Source organism: Telopea speciosissima, chromosome 3, assembly GCF_018873765.1.
Source record: "Telopea speciosissima isolate NSW1024214 ecotype Mountain lineage chromosome 3, Tspe_v1, whole genome shotgun sequence".
Taxonomy (NCBI): Eukaryota; Viridiplantae; Streptophyta; class Magnoliopsida; order Proteales; family Proteaceae; genus Telopea; species Telopea speciosissima.
Window position 1 is genome coordinate 16,454,620 of NC_057918.1, and position 653 is coordinate 16,455,272.

Below are 653 nucleotides of genomic sequence, written 5' to 3' on the forward strand. Positions count from 1 at the left end.
ATCCTAACCAAACGCACCCGAACAAATAAGGACATATGAATCATCATAATGGTATACCCAGTAGGCCAATACCCGCCGCTCAGGGAAAAAGACTTGGCCCTTGAGCTAGCTCTTCCTGATAAGAAGGGAGAGAGCACTCTGCACTACTTAGTGAGTATATTCATTCAGGAGAAGTAATTAAGTTGGAGACAATGAGGGTCCCAACTCCCAAAACTTTGATGTTTTGCTTTAAAGTTCTGAATATGATATTACTCTCTTTTTCTTTTTGGGTTCTTTCAATTTGCCCAAAAAAAAGCTGAATGGGACAATGGGTTCACTACCCATGTTAAATATCCAACAAATTCTTATTCTTCTTGCTCTTCCCATTCTTTCTCAGGCTCTCTCAGCTTCAATTGCTGCTGCATTACTCATGGTTTCCTTCACCTCTGTTTTAAGTTCTCAGATTACCCATCTAAAGAGTAAGAATTTTTATCCTAATGGGCCTATAAAGTACTCTTCCACTAAAGACTTCTATACTTAAAATAGCTGTGTTTACCGGTAGGTGTCTCTTGATATCCATCTATAAATTGTTGGTGAAGGTGTTTTGTTCAAACACTTAATTAGCTGTCATGCCTGGTTGAATCTTCTATGGATTCAAGTGCTTGTCACCCCAA